Consider the following 21,978-nt stretch of genomic DNA (forward strand, 5'->3'; position numbering starts at 1 on the left):
GATGCTTGCTTTCTGTTTGAGGATTTTTTTTTTCTTCCTGAGAGGAGAATAAAATACCTTTAGGGCCACCTAACTATTTTAAAAAGGATTTCAGACTATTAAGACTGCATTTGAATTAACAAGTTCATACTGCCCCAGGCCTAAATGTTATACCAGGTGGTGCGGCAGGAACGTCTAGGAATATAACATTTTCTATTCACATTTTGATTAAATTTTGGAAGAAAAATTTTTTATTAGGGAATTGTTTTAATTTTTTTGAAAAGTACAAAAGCATTTTTTTTTACAGATAGTGTTGGGTTAGAGCTCTATATCTGAAATTGATTTATTTTATTGGCTATTCAGTACTCTAAAAATCAAAACACTTTATTCTGATCTTCTGTAATCTTACTTCTCGGAACGGAACAGAGAAATTACTACAGCTTTACATTTAAAATAAAACATTAACAGATAAAGTGCATGAATAAATGTGAGTGTGGCAAAAAGGGACTCAAGCTGAGGGCTGAGAATATTTCATAAAATATTGAAAGCCTGCAACTCGTGCATGCTGCATAACAGTGTGTGTAGTTAAGTTTCAGTACTGACTGGCACCTCAGACCAAAGTGTTTATATATCTGGCTGCCTTTAGAAAGCATATGAGGCATTAGGTCTTAACCTTATCACAGCTATTTTAATGATGATGTTTTTTATGTTTAATTTAACTGTAAATCATGTTAGTGGAGTTTTGACTGCTATGTCAGAGAGCTTAAAAACTGAGCTCAAGTTATTTCAAAAGCTCTGAATTTGTCTAGCTGTGATGTTTAGTCAACGTGATCCACTCAAGTGTGGAGCTGTCAGAGAGGACACCAGAGGATGCTGCTTAATCTGCTCAGTTTGGAAGGGAAGTCGGACTCTGAGCATGAAGTTTTTGATCTATCTTGGTTACTGTTAAATAGCCAATTTATGGATTTGTTAAGGGCATTAAGGGAGTCACAATGGCCTACAAAACACTGTGCCGTGCTCAGATATCCATGGAGTGTTTACTTTTGCTGTATGGGAAATGATTGTTTCAGTTTAGTTTATTCACTCTGGTGTCTCATACAGGGCTGGGTAAATACTTCAAAAACCACATTGGCAAATGATGGTTCAGATGAATCCTGCACACCCATGTAAGCAATCATGAGGCTTTCTGTTTGCTTTCTTTTCCACAGGCATTCACACATTCAGTTTATGTGTAGTCCAAGAAATATAAATTTAGAATGACTCTGTAGTTTTTGCTGGAGCATTCTTGTAGATGCAAAGTCACCCTCTGCTTTCCTGCCTCTGCTGATAGGCTCTTGATCCCCTGCTTGTCCGATTCTCCACACAAATTAAAAATGAAAATCTTCCTGGGGAACCCTGAAGGGTTTATGGTCAAGGCAATGACCAGACTGAGGTGATCCTCTGGTAATGTTGTTTTCTCTCAGCCCTTTCTCACCATGCAAACCACACACTTTCAACTGGCAGATTTTTGGGTTTTTTGCCTCATAGATTATGAATATGCAAGTCTGTGCACCAGATTAGGAAATAAGATCACGTGTAGGACATTGGTGGCATTGCTTGAGCAGGAAAAGCCTGTTTAGGTGATTGTTTGGGAATGTGTTTTAAGTGGGAAAGGTTCAGATTTAAATCAGTTTTCCTGATGTGCTATTCATACAATGTTCCAGGAGAAACTGGAGCACAACCATCATGATATCTTCAAGGAAAACAAGAAAAATATGTTCCCTATCTTTTTGTAAAAATTGTCTAAAAGGTCTTGCATTTGAGAATGAATGAATCAAGAAATGTAATGAGTGTAGGTCTGGCTTTTTTTGCTTGATTGGTTGGTTTTCTTCCTTCACCCAACCTGCTCTGACCGAGCCTTTTGAAAACTGCCAGCTCTGAGCAGATTCAAATGGTGTTTTCATCAAATCTTAGTGCTTGTTGAAAGTTTGGTCTGGAAAATTTTTTCTGAGTTTGGGCAAGCAGTATTTTCACCAGTGAAAGCCATTGGTTTATGGAGCCTAAAAGGACCTCTCCCTACAGCAAACCTTTTGCAAAGGCAAACAAGGTTTATTAACCATCCAACCCACTATCACCAGTTAGAGACAATGTTGTACATTATCTCTATTCAATGGTCGTGGACTGTGCATAAATACAGTGTTTGAAAAATTCTTGCTTCTATCACACTGACATAATAGGGTTTTTACCTGAAAGTAAACGAAATATTTGTTTTCATTTTGATTCATAAAAGTAATTGCAAGATTTTAAAATGACACTTGAAATTGCTGGAAGTTGTCCTCTTTCCTAGCCTTGTAACAGTCTTTATTTTTTGTTCTTATAAGTTACATGATATTGTCTAGGAAAAAATTACACTTGATCTTAATCTCCAGGCATGTTTTTCCAGGGAGAAACCAGTGGAACATTTACAGTAATTAACATATTTCTGTCTTCTCATTTTGTTAATGATATCTCTTTGAAGGCTGTGCAGTAATTACTGCCCACAGAGGTATGTACTCTGAAATAAATTAATGACCAGTGACCAATAATGATTATAGATGTAATCATCCATTGTGGAATACAGGTTAAAATAAATACTAGGAACGGTGTTGTAAGCAAAAGTAAACTGCCCTGTTAAGCACTGCTAAAATTATTTTAGCAATTGGTCAGAAAAATTTAGAGTAACTTATTTTCTAATCATATGTTAGTTTTACTATTTTTTCAGTTTTTATTTCTAAAACATTTCCTCAACAGACTGATACAGTAGTAAGTAAAAAGCTAATCTTATACCAGCTATGTATTTTTGGCGAAACCTATTTTAGAGATATGAGTTTATTGTTAAATGTTCTTATTTGATGGATGAATTTTCAAACCAGAATTAGAACTTAAATGTCATATAAGCATGAGTTTGAAAATCTCAACCCCTAACTCCTTTTTCAGCAATTTCACTTGTTAAAAAATACTGCAGATGAAAAAATCTCCTCTCTGTGCCTATTCAATTTTGAACTCCTATTTACATACACAATTTAAAGGTTTAAAGGTGGAGAGTCTCCAAAGAAAGACTGCCATTCAAAGAAAGCATAAAACATACACCCGAAATTTCTTAAAAATTAAAATTTAATAAAGCAAGCTCTTGCCTTTTGTTCAAAGCAGCAATTTATTTTTAAAATAGAGTTTTAAAAAAATCCAGTGGCAATTCTTTAAAAACCTCATTGACTGGGAGCGTGATTCTTTCTCAAACAGCGTAGTTTAGAAGCCTTGTTGAAATCCAATAATTTGGTTGTTCACCAGTAGGAAATAGACATCTTAAACATCTTAAATATTTGACCCTTCGGCCTTGCAAAGCACATTTTCACATTAGCAAACTTTAATGTGCCCAGGATGGTTTGGATTACCATATGTAGTGTCCTTACCTGTCTTTAGGCATCTTGGGTTAAAGAAATACAGCTTTAGAAAATAAGGTCACCTGGAAGAGTTCTGTACTTTTTACCATACAGCAACAGGCAGTGTAAAAATGGCCCTTTCCTTAATTCTTCATTGTTCTCATCTTTGAAACCATGAATTTTGGAGGAATGTGTGAAAGAAGAGGTGAATACCCATTGAATTTTGACCTGAGACCTTTATGTTCTTAAATTCACCCAAATCAATGGATTTAGCTGCATTTGACCACTAGTTAAGTTACACCATCTCACAGTATATTAGATTCTGATTTTTCTTTCTAAATTAATGCCAGCATAAATAGAAAACACGCACTGCAAGTGAACAATATGGGAGAGGGGGACTCTATAAAATCCAAATGTGCGTACGAGCAGCCACAAGTCCATTATCTGAAGTGGTTATGTCATCTTACACCAGCAGAAAACTCAGCCCCTCTACGTTTGATTCCTAAATCTCACCTTGCTTCAGATGTTCAAAGGTTCAGATGAATAAGATATGTCTCTGTACAGTGTGTTTTAAATTAAAAGCTAGTGAAAAGCATGTCTCTCCATTTCTGGATGACAGTCTTGGAAAATGTGTTTCAACTGGCAGCTGCCCTCCTCCTATTGCCTCCTCCCTCACCTAGAAACCAGCATCCAGCAATGTCAGAGCTGATACACGCCACAAAACCAGTAACCTCTTCTTGCTGCTTCTTCCCTAGTTTGTTCTGGGTGCTGAGAGTGGCTCTGAAAGGGCAGCATGTACAGGGCAGGAATATTTCTGGAGGGTATGGGAGGTTCTCTCGTTTGAAGGAAACCGAGACTTCCAACTGATTTTAATTTTATTTTTAATGTTCATGGGAACCAGTCTTACATGCCTGACTGAATTCAGAGTTTGGATTTTTGGCAGGTTTTTATTTGAGCCCAGCTTGGCTGTTTTTCAAAATGTCCAGATTGCTCACATTAAATCTGAATAAGCACTACCCACTAGTTTAATCAGAGTCATCTGGTATACCTCTAATTAGCGTTAGTTAAAGTTGAAATTCTTAATAACACAAAATGCAGCATTCTTGGCATGTGTTTTGTAAACTAAGTGTAAAAACTGTAGGAGAGAAAATATCTTTTCCAGTATTATTCAAAAATTGGAATACATGAATAATGATGTCAATAAAAAATGGTAACAAAATAAGGCTAAGTTCCAAAAAAATACCATCTTTATCCATTTAGGCATGCATACACATACATAGTATTTTTGATACAAATGCATTTATGGACTTCAGTTGTTGTTCCTGCTAATACAGTAATTGACTGTAACTGTATATTGTGCACAAAACAGTAAAACATGTACACATCTGGGAGTATTTCAGCAATTAAATAAGCATATGACACTGTGGGTTTAGATGTAAATTGTTTCCTGGTCTTAACCCATTGCAATAAATGATATGTAAACAAAGTGCTATAAAAGTATCTTTCCGTTTGAGTTCAATCTATGTTTTGCCTGAGCCAGAAACAGACCATTACTGTGTTACTGGAGGTTGTCAAAAATGAAGCTTGAAAATTATTATACTTGTGCAGTTATTGGCTCCTAAAGGATCAAGACCCCCTACAAATCTAATTTTTTTGTATTATGATCTATACCTATGTGGGGCTTGTTTATGCGGAATTCTTCCCTGAATTCTTGCCTTTGAAGATGTTTTAACTTTTATTATGTCAAGACATAATAAAATTTAAATTAAAACAGCAAGCCCTGCAGTTTGATTGTTTTATTAAAGTGTTCCCCAAATCAGTAATGCTAGATTTGACTTTGATTTTTCAGGTGTCTCTTCTAAATCCTAAAGAACTGGTGAACCAAACTCTTATATTTTGTAGATGAGCTATTGTTTTTTACATTTGTAGCGTAACAATAGTGCAAAAAGCATCTGTTTTCTCAGATTTATGTCTTCAGATGCTCTTGTTTCTCAATCATGCTTCAATTGATACTCTGGACATAGAAATATAATTTGTATTTTTTTTTGGACACATTTCAGTTTCAGTGTTCAAAGATTCAATGGATTGTGATTACAGAGGGTTTTTTTTTTGGTTTTTTTTTTTCCAAGGGCATCTGTTCTTAGCCACAGCTGAGGATGGGGCCCACTGAGCTGACTGGAAGGATCCACCTAGAATTTGTTGAATTAAGTCCTTGCACCTGGATATAATTGTCATGCTGCTGTGCTGGGGTTTTCTTAAGCTACTGGTAAAACAAATTAGCTCAATTTAAAGTGGCATCCAGTAGGGAAGCAACAACTCACCTCATATAATGTTTTTCAAATAATTATTTTTCTATTGCCAGTTTTGCTTCATGAGTATTTTCCTAAAGGCAGGATGAATTGTTAGATATTTAAAAAAAAAAAAAGTTAAATGCAAGAAGCCAAAAAAGCATTCTATTCTGTGTATCTGTTGAGTTACAAGTACCAGAGTGCTATGTGATTGTTGATTTTGTGTGACTGTCTCTCAGATAAATATGTGTATAAATAGTATACAAATATACGTTAAAAGGAAAGCAACAGCAGATATAATGCATTTAAAAATGCTGTATCACAACACCACCTTTACCCTTCCAAAACCTCCAAAGCAGTCTCTGCACACACACTTCATGCACTTTTTGCCAGATTTAGCACTACAATGGTATAACTGCTTCTACATTTGGGAAAGATTCATGCGAGTTTGTTTTTTTGTTGAACAGTAGACAAAGGTAGCCGTTTATGTCTGACATGGGAATTTGTATAAATACCATGGGATCTCATTTCCTTATGTATTTTAGAGCTGTTTGAACTTGGCAGCAGAATCCACAAGCTTCCTGGAAGGTCCACAAAGGTTCATCGCCTCGGTTGGACACGCAGTGGCAGGAGTTCACATGAATCCCTGGAATGTCTGCATCTGCGCTAGCTGCAGCTTTCCATAATATCCCCCAAATGTACACTCTGGGGGAAAACAATGAAAAATCACCTCTGCAGCTGAGCATTTCAGGATGACTTCTGAAACGGAAGAAATAGTACTTTTACTGGCGCTCTAAATATTGCTGTTATTTTATTGACGGGTGATGTGCCGATTTGGAGAAGAAAGGGGTATGTTCACTATGCATGGAGAGTGTTTTTAGATGGAATAACCTCTGGAATAACCCCAGCTCAGCTGTGCCCAAAGGTGCTGCTTTTCTGACTTGGTCATGTCACTGTGGATACCAACTTAAATTGCTGAGATGCTTCTCAGCTGGCTAAAAAATAACATGGACTAAAGCTACTTCTTGTTTTTCAAATTTTAAAGTAAATTTAAGAATGTAAAAGGAGTCTTGGTCATCTTCTTGCATAGTGTCGCAGAAATATAGATGTACACAGTGTTATAAACCATCCTCTAAGCTATACTCTCTTTTAATATTGGAAAGACTCAAATGCACCAGGAATGTGAATTAGGAAAGCTGTTCTTTTCTAAAGAATAGCAAAATGTCCAGAGATCAAAAGTTAAATGTAGAAGCTGCTGCCAGTCCTTCAGCTGTGCTGTGAATCTCAAATTTTGGAGAGTGTACATATACAGAGGCAGGGAAGCAGGGACATTTCTGTGGCTCTCCAGAGCAGTTTAACTCATGAAGCATCAGCTTAGGGTGATGTGTGTGTGTCACCAGCTCTGTCACCTGCAGAGCTGCTGTGTGCCCCCGGGGCCAGTGGGGAAGTGCTAAATGCACATGGTCCTGCATGAAGGCAACTTTCAGACAGCAGCAGATTCTGAACTCGCGACAGTTTAAGGGCGTAGTGCAGTTGGTTATTTTTAAATCGCCTCTTTTATTAAAAAATAATTTGTTTGTTAACTGCCGAGTCCAGTTCTTGCTTGCAGTGCGTGTTTTGTCCAGCCCAGCAGTGTAACAGGCATGGATTTGCCACTGGTGCTCCAGCTGAAACCTCTGCACAGACCTGGGTGCAGAAAATTCACAGAGCACAAGGGGCCAGCACACAAAATAACACTGAGTTATTGCCCCTCTCCTGAGGAAGGGCAGGTCACGGGAGAGAGCTGCCATACCCTAACCCATTGTGCTGCTGCACACCCTGAGCAAAGGTTTTCTTCCAATTGACACAGCCCTGAATCAATGCATGCAAGCAGGAAAGAAAGTTGCTTTCATATAATATTCCTTTTCATAAGTTCATTTTTCATGAGCTTCAGGGGAAAGGAAAAAAACCTTCAGTCTTCCCTGAGAGAAGAGGCTGTAACAGCTGTGGCTGGTGTAAAGGTTGCCTCAAATTCTTTCTGTGCTCCCTCTTCTGTCCTGGCTTCCAGGGAGGAGAGAGTAAGAAAAAATCAGTAGCAAACTGAGTCTGGTATTTTTTTTTCCTCATGTGATGATAATCCTAGGACTACACTTAGAGAGAAACTTCCAGTGGGAAATTAAGCTAAACTGAAAAGCATAACAAAACCCAAATGATCTAGACTGCAAGAATTCCTCCAGTGTTTTGTTCTTTAACGCTTATTAATAGAGACAATACCAAACCCTTTTTGTTATAGCATGGATTTTTGCCTAGCAAACTAAATGTCATATCTTCTAATTTAATTATTGAACTCACAATGTGGATAAATGCACAGACATGACTAATAGCATTCTCTTACAATTTCATTATAGAGTAATAGATGTGGTTTTTAAAAACTGATTTTTTTTCTTCTGTTACAGAATGTTTGTAATATAAATGAACTCTCACATCCTGTCTTCTTTTTCTCTTTACCCTCTTTTCATTTCTTTTTAGATTTGATTCATAGAAAAATGCGAGTGCTGGGTGCTACTGATTTGGGTCATCTGCATGCAATTCAAAAGCAAAAGGTGATTTTATTTTTTTAAATTACCTGTCAAGTAATTGGGAGAGGTGTAGGAATAAGTGGATTTATGCATAAACCAGAAAACTTCAGGTGAAAGAATGGACCTTTTTTATCATCGTAGAAAGAATCCATCTTCAATAATTAACAGTCAGACTATCCCCACACTGTCTCCTCATGACATCTGAGAACTGCTGCACTTCTTGAACCAATAGCTGCTATACAGCAACCAGCATCAGTTCTGAATGAAAAAATTGTCCCAACTGCTGGTGAATGGCACTCAGTGGGTTTCCCATTGAACTGTGCTGCGAAACAATGATGCACATTGGTAAATCACTGTGTGCGCCTTTCAGTTCTTATGCATATCCCATACTGGACAGCTTCCATTCACTCTGGCACCCACTGCAAACAAATGTAAGTATGCATCAGAGATGAAAGTGAAAATGCATATGTTAAATCCCAAATGGAAGCAGAAGAGTGTAATATATACATAGTTGCTTAGCAACAAACATGTTTTGGCCACAGGAATGGTGACATCAGTCGGAGGAGCGAGAGGGAAGCTGCTCTGCCCTCCTTGTCTCTCTCCCTAGAAGCTTCAGAAAGGTCTTTTCTTATTTCTTTCAGAGCAGAAGGGCGAGGGCTATTGTAGCCATGTGTGGATGCTGTTAATGCCCCAGCCCCAGGACAATCAGGCTGGAGCAGGGCACTGTTTCCCCTGGCGGTCTGCAGCAGTGGCACAGGCCCTCCTGAGCAGGCAGGTGCTTCCACCCTCCCTGCACGGCTCCTGCACAGCCCCTCTCCACCAAAACACTCCACGAGGAGACATGAGATCTGAAAATACAAACTTCTGCAAATAAAACACATTTTTGCTGTTACTCATTCTGCCTTTGACCCTATCATGTCTTCCATGCTCCCATCACGGGTCTCTATTGTGACCCTTTCAAGCTTCTAGAGGCTTTTACTTTACTGATATTTCACATTCATTGGGCTCTGAGTTTTTTCAGGAAAGCAAGAAATGTTGATTTCAGTAAATCACACACTGTCTATGGCTAGTGGACAGGTATTAATTCCCTTAATTTCAGATGGTTTGAATATCTTTTGTCTCTTTTCCCTCTTCCTGCACTGTCCTGCTCTCTGCAATGGGAGGCAAAGGAGGCAGCTGGTGAATCCTAGTTCCAGCAATGTGGAACCCTCCATGCAAGTGGCTCCTACAGGCACACACACTGTGCCTCATGTTTTCAGCAGCCTGGGTGCTCCCCTGGCCCACCTTGCATGTATAGAGAAATTGCATCTCAGGGATCAGGTCCATCTGCCACTTTGGGTTGCTGCAGACACATCCCTGCATACACTGTTATTGAGTGCTTCCTCTTAAGATAATTCATATTTGGATCCCCAGTGGGGGAAAGAGCACATCAGACATGCACTTCTCTTTGCAAAGGGGCTTTCTTGACCACGGGAGAGATGTGTAGGAATGAAAGATATACTGAAGAACTCAAGTGAAATTAAAATAATAGATGAAAGCAGGCTTAAAGGACAATTATGGTAAAACAATGTATTTATTTCCATTCATGAAGCTTCTGCGTAGATAGTTTTGTTAGCTCTCATTTTCTGTGAATTCATAGAGCTCCTTTTTCACACACTAGTACATATCAAACTGACAAGGTATAACCAATAATATACCACTTACTATCAGATAAGTTTTGGGATAAATGTTCATCATTCTGAAAATATGGCAGAATTTGAGACAAGGTGTGGTGGTGCCTCTGACCAGAAAGGCAAACGAGGTCATTCTGGCAGGGTGGATCTAAACAGAAGGAAAAGACAAAAGACTGGAAAACTGGAAAAAGATTAATTCTGTCATTGATTCTTTCTGGAGAGCTAGAATATTTTCTTCTCTTGAAATGCCAAGAAAAAGCACCAGGAAGTATATAGTTGATGTCCTCAGCAAACAGTTGATGTGAATTCTTGTCTTCATTTTCAGCCTGTGACTTTAAGCAGTTCTCCTAGAATGGCTTTCAGCCTCAGTCGCAGTCCTGAGTGATCCTACCGCAATTAAGTTCTCATATGGATGAGAAGTTCATGGCTGGCTCCTCAGTTTCACCAAAGGTGAAACTGGGCTCCCATATCTAAATTTGGTGAAGTTGGCAGCTTCAGCAATGGACTGAAATTGATTGCCTGAAGTTCCCCCCAAGAAATTCTCCTACTATGCTATGGCGCTTTTCCCCCGTATGTGAACTCTTCTTATTTAATTTGTGAAATAAATGACTATATAGCTGAAAGATAATTAAACTAGAAAACAAAATAGATGTTTTCGAGGCCTGTTAGATTGCTGGCACTTTAAATGTGAATAATAAAAAATTTTAATGGTAATTGTTGTCATTGAGTAACACAAGATTTTACAATTCACATTAAATACTGAACTCTAATTTATTTTCTAATGTGCACATTTTAGTTTATATCTCTGTGACCCTACTCTTTAAATGCAGGCTCAATCAGTTGTCAAGAGTTGGCTTTCTTAGAACTATAATTTATAATTTTCCTAATGGAAAAATGGGACGTTTTCCTATTCCTATTTTCTTATAGTTAACCACATAGAGCAGGTAGTTTTCTTTTCAGAAAGATACATCTCCTTGTTAAGGAAAGACTATGACTCTATCCATGCTTTTAGTAATTGTGTTGTGAAGATCCAATCAAATGTTCCCAAAACAGATTGAAAGTTCTTAACAAGTTCATATCTCTAAGAGTAAAGTGTGAGTTTGAAGAGTAATAGTGAGAGAAAAGATGGGATGGAACCATGCAAGTTCAGAGTATGAGTCAGTTTTCACGAGTTAATGACATTTCATGTCACTTGGAGTCATGGGGACATCCTTAGTAGCTCTACTGGTCCAGTGACATGATTTGGGACCTTTAAGCAAGACTTCTGCGACTGTTTCACTATGCACACAGGTCTCATCAAGAATTATTAAATATTTTATAGGAAAAATTGCAAATATCGCAAACCCCGTTTAACCTCTCCCTCTCTTGGCAACTCTTAACAAATTCATAAAAAAATCTAAGAAAACACAGTTTTGATGAAACCTTCCAAAAGATGTGTATTTTCCCAGTTGGAAAAATATATTTGGAGATCAGTTATCAACGAGGCACTGTTCAAATGGAAATCTGTAGCAAGCAGGATCCTGTGCTGTGATCTGTGCTCACTGATTGGTGTCAATAGTGCCCTGGGTGCAAGAACCAATTGTAATCACTACAACCACAAGGAACAGCAGCCTGGGAAAACTGCGGGTATGTTGGATAGTGGAACTGTAAATCAGATTGGGGAAGTGATTAGAAAAATGTTATTCATCGTGGAGAGAAAATAAAAGGTACTTACTGTATATACAGAGGAAAAGTTGGCTGCAGAATGGAGGGTAAAGTAGGTGATTCTAAAGAAAACAAGAGAGAAGTTAAGAGGGGTTCAACCTGCATTTAAGTCTTCAATGATAGAATGTTGTGAAAAAGAAAAATGTACTATTGAGAATTTTTTTAAAAATAAAAGTAACCTGGAAGGTTAAATTAATTAAAAAAAAAAGTTACGTTCCTTCAGAAAAAGGTTACATTCCTTCATACACCTGTAACAGGTGTATAGGTCCTTCTGCCTTCCTCAGCACAAGCAAGCTTTGGGCATTGCTTTCCTAAAAGGACATGACGGAAAAGAGAGAATCCTGAGCCAAGCGGTCAGAACCAGAGAAATTGGAAAGATGGGGGCTGTTTACAGCATACAGAAGGGAGCTTAAAAATATTAAAATACATAAAAAAAGGTGCTGAAGAGAGGAAAGAAATGAATTAACATTTTCCTCCCTGAATTGATAAGAAAATATAAACTTAGTTAACTCAAAGAACAATTTAGGCTAGGTGTTATAAAAGTCATAATTAAAGAACAGGTCAGATTGGGAAAATATGTGCATTTCCACTGCTGAAGGACTTTACAAAGTGGTTAAATAAACAACTGTAAAAATAGCACAGGTACAGTTGATTTTTGACCTCTTAAAATCTGTTTCCGCTCCGCTTTCTATTATTTTCTCCAAGTGGATTCTGCCTCTTGGATGTTAGTTGGTAAAGCCAGCAATCAAAATAATAATGTAGAAGCAGAGGCCTGTAAACACAGAGGATCTGGTATGGTTTCCAGCCATGTCATTCAGCCTCTGGTGGGAAGTGCCAAGATATGTGCTTTGGAAGGCTCCTAGGGCACATAGCTGCGTGTCAGCCCATTTCAATTAGTGTGTTGAAATGGTGGATTACACATCTCTATAAAAATTAAATTGGTCTCGTCCCTGAAATTATAAAAAGCCCGAGGATCCAATGGAAGAATGAAATCTTGAGCACCTCGATTTCAGGAGCCACTGGAAGGCGTGGTGCCACTGTTTCTGTGGCACCCCACTGCTGCTGCTTGTCCTCTCCGATGTCGCCTCTCCCACAGCGTGGGTCGCAGGGACAGGGAAGCAGGGATGGAGAGCAGTCCCTAACAGATGGCATTCTGCTGGGAGTGGCTTGGCTGCCGAGATGTCAGAGAGCCCTGGGAGCCTCAGTTCTGCAGCTTTCTGAAGACAGGCTTGCTCTCTCAAGTGCCGTATTCAGACTATTTAAATGTGCAGTTTAGATGATTTTGAGTGTTTAATTGTACAACTGTCCTCTCTGCAGTACTGAGCTTGTGGCACACTGTAAGTCACCATGCATTCACCATCATCCAGGGCCCCAGCTGGGAGCTCAGGTGAGCTGCTGGTTTCCCTTGTGTGCTCAGTCATTTCCCTCTTTTGAGTCTTCTCCTTCCACCTCAACTGTGTCTCACACCACCAGCCAACACATCTGCCTCCCCAGGCTCTCACGGGATCTATCATGAGATCTATATGAGGCTGAAAAATTTCTCAGATTTTCTTTTCTTCATGCCATTTCAGGGGCTGTCAGTGTCCCTGAAACTTTTTGTCACCACTGGTCCCTTCTACCTGTGCGGTATGTTGGTACAGCCCTGGGCAGAGACTCAGCCTTTTGTGCATCCATTCCTGAGGCAGCCAAGTCTTTCCTGGTGGCCTCTCTGTCAATGCTGAGTGTGCAGTGGTGGGTGAGTGGGTCATGGCCAGGCTCTGAGAGCCACAGAACTCCCCAGTGCTGTCCAGAGGGAGAATGACCCCTGACAGACCCTTCCACCCTGCGTTGGGTGGTGACTAATCCTGTGGGGAGAGCAAGGGCAGGGAAAAGATTGGGCAGAGGTCACACAGCTTCCCTGGGGAGGGAGCTTAGCCTTCCATGTGTGGATCCATGCTCTGCACATGAATACAGTGACATTTCTATCTCTCTAATGTCTCCTCCTAAATCTGCTCCAGGATGTCTTGCTTGTCGGATGTGGGTGGATCTGGCATTGCATTTCTTGTGCACCAAGGCACAGAGTTCTTGGGAAATGGTCTCAGGAGTTGTTATTTCCATAACTCTCATTCTCCAGGGACTGGGGGAAGTGGGGACAGGAAGAATTGTGAGAGTAGCTATTATAAAAAGAAAAAAAAAAAAAAAAAACAAACCCAAAAAATTTTCTCTGGTGCTGTGCATGCTTGAGCTCTAAAAGTACTGTCTTCTAATCTCTATAAAAGTCACTGAATTTGTTGGCTCAGCTTTTAATTCTTTTCGTGGTGAGAAAGGCACTGCAAGGTGGGGGGAAAACTCCAACAGGACACTGCAAGGTGGGGGGAAAACTCCAACAAGACACTGCAAGGTGGGGGGACAATTCCAACAAGACACTGAGAGGTGGGGACACAACTCCAACACCTTCCCCCAGCAGCCCCAGGCGTGGCTCACCCTCCCTCCCCGTCAGCCCCGTGCCCCAGCAGCCAGCACGGGCGCTGCAGAGGGGCTCTGCACGGTGCCAGGGCGGCAGCAGGGCCACGGAGGGCTCCCACACCTCAGAGCTCCCAGATGCAGCTCTGGGTGAGACAGGAGGGAAGCAGAAAAGCTGAACATGCAGGTTGGATTCTCTCTGCTCACCCCTCTGCTGGGTTTTGATTGAGAGAGAGAAACAAAAAGCAAACATATTTTCGGAGGTGCAAAGGAAGTAGTGGCAGCAGACCTAAGTTCAGGGGTTTTTCTGGACTGCAGTTTTCAAGAGAGGAACAATGGTGGGATGGCAACAGATTGAATTGCCTCCCTGCTTGATATTTTTCTTTGCTTTTCTTTGCTTCTTTTTCACCAGGGAGAAACATTTGGTGTGGGTGCTTCTGAAACGAAAGGCTTGGAAGCCTGTCTTCTGGCCTCCAACAAAATAATTTGTATTTTAAAAATTTCTGGATAAATGAAACTTCTGCATTACTAAAGACGACATCAATGTGCATGAAAAACTTAATTTTAAATGGAACTGTTTTGAAATGAAAATGTTCTTTTCAGATAAAGTCAGAATAAAATGCTTTGAAACTTTTCTGCTTGGTTTGGTTTAGGAAGTGCAGTACAGCTGAAATGGACCTATTCCTCCAGGAGTTTTTTATTTTGAATAAGCAGCTTTTTCTACCTGAAAAGCATTGCCCCCCTCCAGTTAGAAGCTTAACAGCGCTGGTGGTTTGTGGTGGGAATTTTCTGAGGTGCATAAATAACTTGGGTAGTTATGAACACTTTACCCAGAACCAGATTTATCATATTTAATGTCTTAAATATTGGTGGAACAACTCATATTAAATCCTATGCACTATAATTTTTTCCTGATCAATTCCATATTTATAGCATTAATCATTTCTCTGCAGTTAATTAAGAGAATTGATGGCTCTCAGGCTTCCTTAAGCTGATTCTTTAAATAAATATATCAAACAAGATCTCTATTACCCAAATCAGACCCCGTCACAATAGCTGTACAGGGGCCAAAGGGACAGAAGCACAGATCCAGAGAGCATCCACAGGGACTTGACAAACAAAAAAGTGATATTTCAAGCTTGTGTCTCAGTGGAATGGGGAAATAATAGCAATATAATCAAGGGAGTGTTTGTGTAGCCCTTATGGTTTAAAAACCTTTTGCCTCAGCCGTGCTAATACTGTGAAACAAGGATGCTGATTATATGACCAATTGTTTGGCATGTGTTCCTAAACTGGTTTATAATTACCAAATTAATCTCTCTGAGGTATTAAAAGCCTATTTGCACAATCTTTGTAAAACTAAAAGGGAAGTGAAGCACTTTACCTGTGTTGATACAGAGCCCTGCAAACAGCAACTATTTGTTTTTGTAGCTGTTGTGGCTCTGGGAACAAGTAAATATAAACAGCAGGAAACACAAATACAGAGGCAGTGCAATTGGAGGCTGTCAGGAAGCAGTATGGTGGCTTCAGGAGCTGAATTCGGCTTGAAATAAGCTTTGTCTCAGTATGCGTAAGAGGCTTTGGCACTGTATCAGACCTCTGGGGAAGCCACTCAGCAGGGTGGGGATTACTATAGTTTGTGCTTCCCAATTCACAGCAAACTTGCTTCTCTGTCATAGCCGTGCATTAACTCTCTCTGTCCCACCTCGGAGCGCTTTTTGCGGGGGTTTGTTTGCTCTGGAGCCGGCATCTGCTCGGGGAAGGAGCGGCACTCGGGGCTGGGGGCTCGGAGCGCACACACAGGGAGGGAAGGAGGAATGGAAAGGAAAGGAAGGAGAGAAGGAGGGAAGGAAAGGAGGCACAAAGATGGCTAATTTTGCCAGGCTGCATGGTTCTCCTCCGCAATGCATGTGCTCTAGCTGCTCTGACAATACCATCTAAAATGCAAATGAATTATGCCTGCGTGGAAGGGCTGTGCAGACCTGCTGCTGGCATAAACTTCCTCCCGATGGGGATTTATTTCCTTTCTCTGTGCGAACACATGGAGTCCGCTCTCTCTTTTGAGGTCTCACAAGGGTTAATTCTCTCTTAGCTGTGGGAATATTTTTCGTTAGGAGCAACTCGATGGTTATTCCTAACACATGACTATCAAAGAGTCAGATTAGCCGAGGGGGAGGGGAAGGACTCCTGAGTTTGCACTTCCTGTCTCTTAATAAAGCTGAGATTCCAGAAGTATTTTATATCATTGTGGTTTGCATAGGAAATTGTCTGAACACTCTTAGTAAGTTACTGAATATATGGCTGCTATATTGAGTACCGTTTGTCCACGGTCCTTTTTCTGTCAGTTATGTCAGATATCTAGAAAATGTTGTAAAATATCTTGTTACGGTGCACGGCTAAGTGAGGAACTATAAAATACAGTTTTAAAAATTTAAATATTTAAAATGTATTGAGAAATGTGAGGTGCACCAGTACTAAAGAAACAACAGCAATTGTTTTATATGCACTGCTAAGGCAATAAAATGTGGATTCCTTATGTAGGTCCAAATGTAGCAGCTGGATTTGGCTTTATGAACCATGAAAAATAGTTCCCATCTGGAAGTTGATGTTGAATAAAGATGCAACAGTAAGGCTGCATCTTACATGTAACATTTATACGTTTCCAACTCAATACAGCACTAGTATTGGAGTGGAAAGAGTGAGGGAGAGAGAGATGGGAATATACAAATCGGAAGCCTCTGGCCAACATTTTAATATGCATTCTCTAGTTTAGGAGCCTCAGGTTTTGGCTGCTGGGTTGTTTTTTTTTTATTTTTTTCCCCCCAGAATAACCGTACCAATAGTCAACAGTGTACAAGTAAAAAAGGCTTTTGAACGTCTCACCTCACACCACATTCACTGCTCCAAGGATCATTGTCTCCATTTCTCTGTCAAATAAATAAGAAAGTGATAATGTTACTATTCTCTGATATTCATCCCCCCAAGCGTCCCTACAGCCTTCCCACCTATCAAATTGGCATTTAAAAGTACATTCATGGGGCCTGCAAATCAGGAATTCTGTTTCAATGTGACTGGCCCCTTGCTCTTTACCTGCACCCTGCCATGAGCAGTGTTTGCAACATGCAAACCCCTCATTTTCATATCCCAAACCCCCAGTCATAAGATGCCCAGGAGATCCTGCTTCCTCTCACACAGAAATTTAAAGGTTGAGTTTAGAGACCTTTTTAGAAAATCTGGCCCCAGACAAAACTCTATTAATTCTTAAAAGATTTTGTCAGATTCGTGATGCCCCAAAGTTTTCAAAAATTCAAATTACACACAAGCATAGTCCATGATAAAACCTTACACTGCAAATTAGGTTGTAAATTCTTATTAATAACATAAGGCAACAAAAAGTCAATAAAGGAATGAAGTTGGAACATTTTATTGGCTCTTTTTTGCTTCCTCGAGCAAGAATTATTTCTAATGCAAGATGAAGTGTTAGGAGACGTGATGATCCCCTTTTTGCCTAGAAGATGTTGTGAGGTTTCTTTAACTGCAAGACTTTCATGGTGGCCCCAGTGCTGCAGTGCATCTGGCTGAAAAGATTTCCTGTATTTTTCTAAAAGGGTGCTGTTATTGTTCCTGCTGCTCTGGTTGTTTCCATGAGCCTTTAAAATGAAACCAGGTCCCACGCCAGTTTGTGAGGCAGACATTTTAAATGTTGGGAAAACTTTAAAATCAAAGTTGGATTTTGCAGGTATTCATTGTCATCAGACCATGGGAATCTTGAAATACCTTTAATCCACATTTACCTTTCATTTGAAGTAACACCCCCACCAATGCTTGCAAACTGTATTCCTTTAACATAGGAAATAAGAAGCACATATGTTTAATATACTGACATGTGCAGCACTCACTTGGTACATGTGGCCCACTGATGTGATCATAGGCTTTCTTCAAGTTAGCTCTTCAAATCAGAAGGTAGTGTCACCCTTTCACCTCTGGATATCCTGAGATCCCACACCTACACACTCCTGCCTATTCTGAGCCCCTGCTCAGTGCAGCACTAGAGCACTGGTACTGGAGAGGAGAGAGAGAAAGAGGCTGGGGGTGATGGAAATATATCAGAAGCCCCATAGCGACCCTTTTACGTGTATTCTCTAATTTTGGAGTCTTGGGTTTTGTTTTTACTTTAGTTTTTTTCTTTTTGTAGGATAACCCTGCTACCAACAAGTAAGAGGCCTTTGAATGTCTTCCACTACATACCTTCCTCCAAAGCACATTGCCTTCCTCTCCTTGTCAGTTAAATAAAAAGTCGTGCCCCTATTTTGTGATATTAAACCCCTCAAGCACTCCTACAGCCTCTCCAGCCATGCTTGGGGAAGGCTCTGGAGGTTTGTCCCAGGAAGGTGTGGGGCTGTGCAGGCACAAGGGAGGCCACAACACCTTTGACAGAACTTTTGCCACAGCCTGAGTGTCTGCCATAGCCTTTTCTGAAGAAGTTTCTGAAGCTGAACTGAATGATGTGTTTGTGTGCTAGTGTTTGACTCTAGCAGTCTATTTTCCATGCAGGGACCTTGGAGTTTCTGGCAGATATTCCTCAGGCTGGAATCCAGACAGCTTGTCTGAGCACGGAGAAACTACTCGCCTTCAGTCCTCAAAATATTAGCAAAAGACACTGTATTTGCTGCTCCTTGGATAAAAGCATCCCTAATGGTGAGTGTGGTCTGAAAATAGCTTGATGGACCTGCTTCAAAGGAGGTTCACACTTGTGGGTTTGATGCGTCCACAGCAGCCCAGCCCCTGCAGGGAAGGGGTCCTGGGCTGTGTCTGTGCCCCACGAGGGTGGCACTGGGCTGGGGCAGAGGGCAACAGGGGCAAAGGGAGAGTGAAGGCAGATTTGGGATGCAGAGTGGGAGCAGGGAGGTCAGAGGAGCCAGTGAGGCTTGAGGAGGGAGGAGAGACCTCACAGCCTCCCTCACTCCATTCCCTCCATCGTGGGGCTGTCCCAGCTCTGCGCTGCAGCCCCTGCAGGTGCTCTGTGCACCTTGGGCCGGGAGCATGAGGGCAGCCAGGCTGTGGCATTTAGGGGAAATTTCTGCTCTGTCTGCCCCTCAGTGGGCTGCAGGTCTCCCCCTTCTCTTGGCCTGGCAGGAGCAGGAAGAGCACAGGGCTGCATCCACAGGAACGGGCTTGTCAGGGTCAAGGATCCAGTTCCACTCTCCTCTGCCCAAAGCAGAGCAGATTGTAACCATTACCTACTTTGTCTATGCCCTGAGCATGCTCTGGATTCAGTACAAAGACCATAAGCATTCATTAACTTCCCTGTCCAGCCTCCATGAAAAGATTCCCAGCACCTGGAGTAAGCCTATAATGTTGGCTATGGCATGCAAAGAGGTTGCTGTCTCTCCACTGCCTGTATACATTTATTGTTCAAGTTAGTTTTTGTAACTAAAATGGCATTAAAGAAATTAAATATCTAGGTTTTCAAGTCACAGATCCATTTTTATCCTTAAACGTGCAGGAAAAAAAAAAACTTGAATGGGGGAGATTTCTATTCTCATTTGCAGGATCTCCAGCCTTTTCATTGTTTAATTCACGTGCATGCAAATGTAGGGATTATGCAAGCCTTGGCAGGGTGTGCTCTGGAAGTTGCATCCACTGCTGAACAATTTAAGGAGCTAGGTTTCATGGAGTTTGGCAATCCCTTCCAGAAGTGCTGAATCTAGGCCAGGATTTAGGCTAGACTTGCACGGAGCTATTAGAAAGCATAGGTTGTGTGCAGTTAGCCTGGGAGCTGCAGAGCACAGCTACAGTCCTGCTTCTGTCCAGTGGCCTTAATAAAGATTCCCATTTATATTCATTACTGCAACCAAGTCCTGCCTCTAATCTATCGCAGGGGACGCTACAGATATATTATTTCTTTGTAGTCTCAAAATGCTCAGATGGTTTTTAACCTTATTAAATCTGAACCCCTTAAATGTGCTTCTGAAGCAAAAGTTTTAGCAATAAGCCTTCCAAAAAGTGCAAGATTTACAAAGCAGATTTATGGCTGTGTGGTGAGTTAAGTAACGTTTCTCTCAGCATATCATTTGCCAAAATTAGAGGAAATTCCCTGCTTCAGCTGAACAGGGAGCATTAGGAATGTGTATTGTGCTGGTAGATCAGGCTGTTAGTGCTCTAAGAAGCAGGACAACAACATGTTAATCTACCTAGATGATGTTCTGATGGTTGTTGCATTTCAGGAAATAATAAAACTTTGTTTGGATTACGGAATGCTTCAAAGTCCTCAGGATTTCACATTTACTGTATGGGAATAAAATTGGTCATAACATGCCAGAGTCTCTATCTTTGTTTTTTAATAGAGCCAAGAAAACAATTATTTCAAAAGGTTAAACCACAATCACATGTACTGTGGCTCCATGCAACTATGTGATTGTTTCTAAGTGTGCAGGTGCTATATTGGTGTTTACAAGTCAAGGATCAGGCAGAGCTTTCAGAGCCTCTGTGGTACATGGTGCAGCATCATGGCAGCTTACTTCACGCCAAAAAAAGGCACACAGGTTCAGAAGTTGTAGGTATTGATGAATCTGAAACGAAAAGACAGATCTTCCTAATCAGCTTAGGATTGTTTTTCTGGTCAGAAATGATGTAAATAATGGTTAGCTGAATGAGAAAACTCAGTGTTACTAAAATAATATGCTATCAGGTTTTTGCTATGTTGTGTAATAACTAAGCAGACTTTTGGCTACAGAAAGAGGAAACAGTGCATAGACTGCACTTTGATTTCAGCATTTGGTAAACAGTATGATAATGCAGATGTTTGTTCATTTTTCATCTACATTTTGAGGCCACATGTTTTCAGTCAAGATTTGGAGACTTATTTTCTGAGTTAACTGTTTTCTTCTAACTGTATTCTTTAGATTATGATTTTAGAGCCAGCTGGAAACTGAGGGGGACCTGCCTAAGACCATCTCTACCCTCACAGTAGTTAATTTTATTGTATGAGTAAAAGCAAAATTCTATGAGAGTATAGGATTAAAAGCCAATCAATGAAGAAAAAAAAAAAATGGCCTTAGAAACACCAGTGTCAGCATCTCAGGGGCAGAAATTCCCCTTTTTATATTCTAGGCAAAAAGAGTTCTAGAGTGGAGCCTTCTCCCAGCACCTGGCCTTGGATAGGATGTGTATTCTGGCAATTTGGCTAAATAAACAAGCTGAAAAATCAGCAAATCTACACTGTAAAAGCCTGTAGCCAGATGCAACAGGAAAGCAAATTTTTCTGTCTCTAGGCAGATTGGTACAAAATGCAGTTGAGGGATATCTTTTCCCTAGACAGAGAAAGCAAAATTTGGATGAGTGTTTACTCCATCTGCCTGTTTTGGACAATAGTGTTCAAGCTGACCAGAAAACTCTTCAAAATAACATACAGGTGTTCCTCTGGAGGAATTTCTGTAAGTTTTAAGTGCATTAGATTCCTATATGGGTGGATACTGATTTTTTATCAAGAATGTGTCTCCTAACAACGTGGTGCTACTGACAACAAATCTCATCAGTATCTTCCATACACCAGTCACTGACTATTCCAGGGAGAAGGAATTTCCTCGACTAACAATGTTTTATAGTATGCATCCATTCAAAGTACATTATTCTGTGGGTTTTATATTAAGTGGAAATGTATTAAATGCAGTATGAACCAATTGATCAAGTGAATTTATAATATGCATTTATATGAAGTGTTCCCAGAAATTAATTAACAGAAAGTTTAAGGTTAGTTCTGTATTTATTTGAGGTTCTTTTATGTATCTTTAAAGTACTAGGAGTTAAAATTTCCACTTTTGAAATTGAATTCTGGGCTATAAGACTAACTTGGAAGTAGATCTATCTGGAGTGAAGTCTATATCACTTGAGCAGAATCTTGTTCTAAATATGTATTGCCTTCAAAGCAATAGAT

General features: G+C 40.3%; 1 long non-coding RNA gene across 1 annotated transcript in view; it reads left to right on the plus strand.

Moving 5' to 3' along the window:
• Positions 1-21,978, plus strand: part of LOC135451579 (uncharacterized) — a 65,239-nt gene that overhangs the window by 38,257 nt on the left and 5,004 nt on the right. Inside the window, exon 2 of the long non-coding RNA XR_010441368.1 lies at positions 18,597-18,740. This is a non-coding gene — a long non-coding RNA (uncharacterized LOC135451579). The remainder of the gene's footprint in view (positions 1-18,596; positions 18,741-21,978) is intronic.

This window comes from Zonotrichia leucophrys, chromosome 9, assembly GCF_028769735.1.
Source record: "Zonotrichia leucophrys gambelii isolate GWCS_2022_RI chromosome 9, RI_Zleu_2.0, whole genome shotgun sequence".
NCBI classification, from domain to species: domain Eukaryota; kingdom Metazoa; phylum Chordata; class Aves; order Passeriformes; family Passerellidae; genus Zonotrichia; species Zonotrichia leucophrys.